The following is a 7,266-nucleotide window of genomic DNA, read 5'->3' as shown; positions in this document are numbered from 1 at the left end:
CGCTGGTTCCTGGAGGAGGGCGCGTCCGAGTTCAAGCCTCTTCCAGGAGCTTGATCTTCCCAGGGGTCATTTCCTTTGGCAAGAAATCAGTTTACATGTGTGGCTTTGGTGCCTGTGAGCAGGAAGCACCAGAAACGTGCAGGATGTGCTGCTTTTTCTCTCATGAAGATGGGCACTTGAGGATCCAGTGCCCTTGTGCTTAATGACAGGAATCCCTCCTCATTGCTTAGTAGGTTAAAATATAAGGAAGCCTCCACTTTACGAAACACAGAGAACATCTTTTTAGATTGCCTATTTATTCTAGAACTACAAAATTTAATTCAAGAAAATATAGGTCCCATGAAAGACTTAAAAGTTTTATAAAACTAAATCTAGTTTTTCCCGATAAATTGTACTTTAGGCAAAACCCTCCCAATGCTTCTAAAATAATACTAAAAGGGGCATCTGATTATACAAGAGCAATTTAAAAAATTAAATATTTATTTGAATAACAAGTTTAAGTTCGAGCTGCAATGTTGGCAATGCAGGTTTTTAACACAGACCACAAAAAGCGTGCACAAAAAAGTACTGGCGCAAAGGACAAAATAATGCTAAGAATTAGGCTAAATAGCTGCTGATTTAAACAAAAGGCCTGAAATCACTATACAAAATATAAAATGTATTAAACACTACCATCCACAGAACAGTCTTTATTATTGATTATATTTAAAAATTATTTGCGTAATTATATATTGAATTGTAAATGAGTATTATACATGAACCTCCATTCGGAAGGCAATTCCTTGTAGCACTATAGAACATCTAATCACATTGCAAAAAGTATCCTTTTTTGCTATTGATAAAACAGTTAATGGTATTACTGTAAATATCAGGAAGGCTACAAAAAAAGAAATAAGATTTCTTTTTTGTCTTCAGAGTGTTTTCCATGCAGTGAAGCACTTGCTGTGTTGAACTGAATGCACTACTGGAGAATGTTCAGCGTCCGAGATGCTCTTGAGAGACAAGACTAGGCTTTTCAAATCAAACACTCAAAGGAATCATGCAACCCTCTTCTGTCTGGGATACCGTCATGTGCCACTTACCAATGCTGTCTCTCCAGAAAACCATTCAAGATGCTTAAAAAAAAATCAGACTTCTATGATAAATATACATAAAATGAAGACACCGACTGCTATTTGACACGACTACTGGTAATGTCTGTGCTATGTGAGAGCACCTTTAAAAAGAACCTATGCGGCAAGAGCTAAGTGTCTAAAGATTCAAAATGAATCAACAGTATTGGATAACAATATAATTCTCAACTCAGAAGCTGCCTCAAGATTAGGTGCATCTTCAGTTAATGTAACAGGAAAAGAAGGCAATGGATTTTATTTTATTAATTGTATCCACTTACAAACCGACCTAAGGTCACCCCGATGTGTAGACACAATGAGATTTTTGTTGTTTATAGTCTTTAATTGAAGTGATAAGGGAAATAGATCTATTTAAAAACAAAACCAAACAGCTATTTCTGTCTAGATTAAGAGGTGGCCCCGGGTGTGGGATTCACGTTTTGAGTGGCCACTTGTGGTGCGACCTCGATGATCCGGGGTTTGTCTATGATTCTGGCTGTGCGGTTGCCCTTCTCTACAATCCCAATAATCCATGCTTGGTGGCCTTCACCATATTTGGGGGACTTTATCTCTGCACAGAACCGAGCTGCTTGCTCATGTGGTAAACAGATCAGAAGGCCGCCTGAAGTCTCCCGGCAGGTCCCGTGCATGAGGCCGAACAGGTTTCCCCAGGCCTTGCTCACCGCAGCCATCTTGGCCAGCACCGGGAGGTTGTGAATTACAAACGACACCTCTTTCCCCTGCTGCTTGGCCAGGTTCTGCGCATGGCCCAAAATCCCGAAGCCCGTGATGTCAGTGGCGGCGTGGGCATTGAACGTGTGCATGAGTCCTGCAGCTGTCCTGTTGAGCCTCGCCATGTTCATCATCGCCTCCTGGTAGGCCAGCTCTACATCATCTTGGGTGACCACTAGTTTAATCTTATTCCATTTCTCAGGAATATCCAGCCACTGGTGCACAACCACTGCCACCTGTGTCCCCAGAGGTTTTGTCAACACCAGCACGTCCCCTGGCACTGCATTGTCTGGCATGATAAATTCGTTGGGCTGGCAGACAGTGGTAGCAACTCCTCCCAGGACAATCCAGGGGTTTAGTACTGTTTGGCCGCCCGTTACAGACGTTCCTGCTTCCTCAGCTGCGTCTTTAAAACCTTGGATAATCAGAGGCATCACTTTATCCCTTTCCCTGTCGGTCATTTTATTACTGACTCCAAGGAGCATCAGCATATTGTCACGACCCCCATTGCATAGAGGTCACTGAGGACATTGGCACATGCTATCCTGCCCATCGTGTAAGGGTCGTCTACGATCGGGCAAATGTAATCTGTGGTTTGAACCGAGGAAAGCCCACCGGGCCTCAAAGGAATGACACAAGTATCCATCCCAATGCCCAGCCTTGGCGTAACGCCTCCCCGAAAGTGCTCATCTTCTTGGAAGTGGTTCTCCTGTAAAGATTCCAGCAATTTTTGCAGGACATCTTGGGGCACTTTGCAGCCTGTGCCCTTCAGTTCAGTCAATGTGGTTAGACGGAAGCTTTTGTCCAATTCGTAACTTTCCGGGTTAAAGGACTCCCGCGTAGACATGGTTCTTGGGCCCCGCTCTCCTCACAGCTCAGCCCCTCCCCTCCCTCTGCGGGTTGGCTGGGTTCTTTATGGATCCACCGGCTCGCTTTGCGCCCTCCGCCTCCCGAAAAACGGGCCGCGGGCCGCTCCCACAATGCACCGGGCGCGGCCGGCCTCCCTTAAGCGTCGCCTGAATAAAAATGCCGCGCCGGGCGGCGGCGGCGGGGGCCAGGGCCCGCTCCTGTGCGCCGCGGGGGCTCGCCTGCCTTGGCGCGGCCCTGCTGGAGCCCGGCCGCCGCGCTCTCGCCGGCTGGGCGGGCGGGCTGGTTATTTATTTATTGAGGTATAATATAAATACAGGCCAGGCATGGTGGCTCACACCTGTAATCCCAGCACTTTGGGAGGCTGAGGCAGGCGGATCACCTGAGGTAAGGAATTCCAGACCAGCCTGGCCAACATGGTGAAACTCCATCTCTACTAAAATACAAAAATTAGCCGGGCATGGTGGCAGGCGCCTGTAGTCCCAGCTACTCGGGAGGCTGAAGCAGAGAATGGCATGAACCCAGGAGGCGGAGGTTGCTGTGAACTGAGATTGCACGCCAGCCTGGGTGACAGAGCGAGACTCCATCTCAAAAAAGTAATAATATAAAAAATAAAAGTAAATACAGAAAAGCACAAAAAATGACAATTCTAAATTTTTGCTTATGTACAAAGTAAGTACCTAGATCAAGCTTTCCTACCCTCTTCCATACTAATTTTTGCACAGTACTTTCTTTTTTGATAGTTACCATTGAACACCTAATTTTGCTAAGGTATGCACAAAATAAAAGGTGGCACAATGCGATGTTGAACGTGTGAATTAGCTTAACTGATATTTTGTGAGGAATTTGACAGAAGTTTGCGTTGCCCTGTTTCCCTCCAAAATGCAGAATATCCCAGGGCACCCTCTGAGTTTGCTGCAGTTGCTGCCGAGTTTGCTGCAGTTCTCCAAAGCAGCTTGGTACACAGTTGAACTTAGCAGATTTATTGTGAAACATCTCACGTTTTGTTTATAGTCCACCTCAAGTAAATTTTGTGCATAATGTGAGATGAGTGTCAAGGTTAATTTTTTCATCATATGGATATTCCATTGCTTCAATACCATTATTTGTGGTCAATCAGGGGACCATGTATGTGGGTCTATTTCAGAACTCCCTTTTCATTATACCATAGTAATAAGACAATGTGGTGCTTACTGTCTATTACACCAGTACCACACTGTCTTAATTACTATGGTTTTATGAAAAGTCTTGAAACCTGATAGTGTACATGGTTTCCTCCTTGTTCTTTAAGATTGTTGTGACTATTTTTTATCCTTTGCATTTGCACATAAGTTTTAGGATTTGTTGTGATGCTCTACCAAAGAAATCTGTTCTTTCTAATGCAGTTAGACTAGCCTGTTGCTGTTGTGGCTAAGAGTGTGTGTGTGAGGTGGCGGTGGGGCAAAGGATGGAGTTTATCAGCTCTTTAATAGGCCCTTTTCTCTTTTGCTAGGTGATAGCTCCTTCAGTGTGTTTGAGGGGAATGTAAGAAGAGAAAAATAAAATTTAAAAAATCTCAGTTAAACATGAAATTGCAAAGATCTCTTTGGTTGGCTGTTGCTCTTTCTCATTTCTCATTTAAATGCCAGTTCTCTCATTGGGGCTTGTGTGTGGGCTCTTCAGAAGACCACAGAAGAGAGGGACCTCCCACTGCCCAGCTCAGACTTGGCTTTTTCTACACTTCCCGCCACCTCTACACTACCTGCCTCCAAGGCCTCTATACCCCCTGCCATGACCTTCTTGCTCCTGGGATCCTTTCTCTACATGGGCATCTTGAGTAGAATGCTGGCAAGAAGCTTCAAACTCAGCTACGTTGCATGGTCCACCATACCCACAGAGCACTCACACTTTCTCACCATCCCCACCTGCTCTCCCAGACCCTCCTGGGCCATGCCTGGTAACACAGGAGATAACTGGTAGGTATACTGGATAAGCAGACATGCTGCCCATCTCCTCTGCATGCAGCCATCACCGTGTTTACATCACCATCTTCACATCTTTACTCTTGGACTCTCTCTGTGATGGAAGAGAGTGAAGAGACTCTCTGCATAACTTTGTTCTAACAATCCCTCTAGCTACAAGCTCATCTCCTCATCTTTATTGGTGATAAGTGGTATTACTTTGGGGGTTAATCTAATCTGGCCCTTCTCCGTAACTTAGTGTTTCTGGCCAACTCTGGCCCCAACTGTGGGCAAATTGTTGGCAGAATGCACACTTGGATGTGTGGTGATCAGTGGCTTTGGTTCTCAGTTTTGGACCATAAATGTAATTTCCTCCCTCCAAACAACAACAGCAGGAATAACAACAATTAATTCCATGTTCTTTTTAGGGCCAGTTTTGTTTTAAAGTCTAAAATAACTAAAGACATTTCCTGTCCTTGCCTCTAAGAGCAGCTAATCTATTTTTAATAAGAAATGATTCCTTTTTTCCCCCCAGTTTTGGTATCTGGTGAGTGTAGTTACTAATGAGACAAAGACTTTCACATTCAACAAATGCATGTCTGCATTTACTGTGTGGTGTGTGCTGTTTTAACGCCTAGGTCTAAACATTAACAAATCTGATTTAACCCAAATAAAATCTGCAAGTTAGGTGTCATTAGTTGAGTTTTAGCTAAAAAAACAACGCTGAGAATGTTGATCTTCCAGAAGGCCAGTAAATTTGCTATTTTAGCCACAGCCATCTCCCAAAGTCAGTAATTTTTCACAGTAACAACCACAAGGAAGTTGTTAGGTGTGCATCCACCTGGAAAAGCAGCCAGAAACAGACAACCTATCGATGAGGCCATTGTCATCTCCTTACACAAAAGAACGCATTTTAAGTTGTGAAAGTCTGAAATGATCGAACTTGCACTGTGATTTTTTTATTGGGCGCTCTAGAGACTACCATTATGAGGTCAGCACTAAGCCAATATTTCACTTTTATGTCTCAGAGTTACTTACTTGTTTCTTTGAACCAGAGAAAGAAAGAAGTAGCATTTAAGATAAATGGGGGAACAAAAGACAGAACAAAGACACTAAGTGTACTTTATTTAGCTTGTTGACTTCCAAAAGTTAAATGGAATTTTTAAATGTATATTTCTCATTATTTGATTATACAAAATCTTTGCAGGCATTTGGGAAATCTGACAACATAAAAACATGTCGAGGAAACAACCTCATAGTTTCCTTAGATCTCCAGAAAAGAGCAAAGCAATCTCTGTCTTCAAATGAAGTTGTTTATCCTTTTTTTTTTTTTTTTGAGAGCAGCACCTAACATTTTCATTGGATATTCCAGTTCATCTTTCCACATTATTTGAAACTTTTAAAATAAGACTTTTATTTGATTACTGGTATTCAATTTTAACTTAATGATTGTAGCACCAATTGACAAATATTTTATTCTTTTGGAGAATCTCATTAAGATTCTCACTTTTTTGTTTTATTTTCATGTAAGTTTTAAAAACCCTAATCAATCTGAGCTGTATCTGATTTTTACTGTAATAAGTTAAGAACTGCCTTTTCTCTCTTAGGATGTTGAAAAGTTTGTGTTTGTATTTATCTCACTGTGCAATTAATTTGGTTTTGTTCTTTGACAGAAATCTGAGTTGTGTTTTATTCATATGAAAAAGATGCAGCAGTAAATCCCCATCTTTATTTTAACGTGTGGAGCAGATGGTCCACGTCACTGAAATGCAGAACGTAAGTCAAGGCTTTCCTTTCAGTTTTGCAGTTTCTTAATTTGATGACTTGAAGATAATGCAAACCTGTATGAGCACTAGACTTTTATGGAAATTTCTGAATAGCACTATTTTTAAGTTTCCGTTTTTAGAATTTCAATAACTACTCATACAGGAGATTTGCAACAGAAGTCTCATCAACACTGTTTTATTTTTACTTTTGAGATTCAGGGCTACATGTACAAGTTTGTTATCTAGGTAATTGGTGGGTCATAGGGGTTTGTTGTACAGATTATTTTGTCACCCAGGTAATAAGCGTAGTACCTGATAGGTCATTCCGTCCTCACTCTCTTCCCACCCTCCACCCTGACACAGGCCCCAGCGTCTATTGTTTCCTTCTTCATGTCCATTTGTTCTCAATGTTTAATGCCCACTTATAAGTGAGAACATGCAATACTTGGTTCTCTGTTCTTGTGTTAGTTTGCTTAGGATAATGGTGTCCAACTCCATCCATGCTGCTGCAAAGGACATGATCTCATTCTATTTTATGGCTACGTGGTAGTCCATGGTGTGTATGGACCACATTTTAGTTATCCAGCCTATCATTGGTGGGCATTTAGTGTGATATTATGTCTTCGATATTGTGAATAGTGCTGAGATAAACATACACATGCATGTGTCCTTATGGTAGAACAATTTATATTCCCTTGGGTATATACCCAATAATGGGATTGCGGGGTTGAATGTTTGTTCTATTTGAAGTTTTTTGAGAAATTACCGAACTGCTTTTCACAATGGTTGAACTAAATTACATTCCGACAAGCAGCACATAAGTGTTCCCTTTTCTCTACAAGTTTACCA

At 42.1% G+C, this 7,266-nt stretch overlaps 1 pseudogene; it reads right to left on the bottom strand.

Annotated features, from left to right (window-relative positions):
* Positions 1–462: 462 nt before the first annotated feature.
* Positions 463–2,787, bottom strand: LOC129480370 (selenide, water dikinase 1-like; annotated as a pseudogene).
* Between the last annotated feature and the right edge of the window lie 4,479 nt (positions 2,788–7,266).

The sequence above is a fragment of the Symphalangus syndactylus genome, chromosome 4 (genome assembly GCF_028878055.3).
Source record: "Symphalangus syndactylus isolate Jambi chromosome 4, NHGRI_mSymSyn1-v2.1_pri, whole genome shotgun sequence".
Lineage (NCBI taxonomy): Eukaryota > Metazoa > Chordata > Mammalia > Primates > Hylobatidae > Symphalangus > Symphalangus syndactylus.
This window is presented reverse-complemented; position numbering and strand designations above follow the sequence as displayed.